Genomic DNA, 1,055 nt, shown 5'->3' on the forward strand with positions numbered 1-1,055 from the left:
GTCCAGCAGAGCATGGTCAGCACAGTGGCAGGTTCTCTCCAGCGACCACGCAGAAGGAACTGAGTGCCACAGGCGGAGAGAGAATCTGAAAAAACCTCTCTTTGTAGATCTTTGAGGAACCTCCATATTGTTCTCTATAGTGGCTGTACTAATTTACATTCCCTCCAATGGTGTAGGAGAAGTCCCTTTTCACCAGTCTCTTCAGCACTTACCATTTTTTTTTCTAAACAGATGGGATCATCTTTGTAAGTAACTTGACATTTCTCTATTGCTATTTTTAGAACTTTATCTTTATGTGGGATTTTGGCCAATCTAGCTATGATGTGCTGTATAGAGTATCTCATTAGGTTGATTCTATTTGTATCCTTTGTATTCTTAAATCTGGATTTTTGAATCCTTCTCTAGGATTAGAAAGTTTACTTCCAGGACATTATAAAATGGAATATCAATTTCATTATTATATTCTTCACTTCTGGGATACCAATTTTTCAGGTGTTTGGGAGTTTAATGGTATCTAGTATGTCCTGCATGTGATCCTTGTTTTGTTGGATTATTTTTTTCATTCTTCTTGGTGATATTTCTATGTCAGAGGTTTTGTATCTAGATTTGAGATTAGATCTTCTGCTTGATCCATCTGCTTTTAATACTTTTGAGAGAGGTTTCAATTTCCTGTATTACAACTTTCATCTCTAACACTTTTGTTTGATTCTTTTTTTATGGGATCTATTTCTTCTTTCAAATCATGGAAGGACTTCATCATCTCCTGGAGTTTGTTATCTCTTTTCTCTTCCATCACCTCGGGTTCTTGTCTCTTTTTCCTTGCATTCACTTGGTTTTGTCACTATGAATATTCTGAATTATTTACCTGAAATTTCCATGAGTTCTATTGTATTGTCTGTGGACAATGAGGAGATGTTATTTTCTCATGGGGGTAGAGATATTTTCTTGGTTTCTCACATTTCTTGTGCCTCTGCACTGGTTTCTGGTCATCTGATGGATTGTATGCTTTTTCCTAGTTTCTTGGGGTTAATTCTGAGCGTTCAAAGGAGCATAGG

This window comes from Tupaia chinensis, unplaced genomic scaffold, assembly GCF_000334495.1.
Source record: "Tupaia chinensis unplaced genomic scaffold, TupChi_1.0 Scaffold000619_1, whole genome shotgun sequence".
NCBI classification, from domain to species: Eukaryota; Metazoa; Chordata; class Mammalia; order Scandentia; family Tupaiidae; genus Tupaia; species Tupaia belangeri.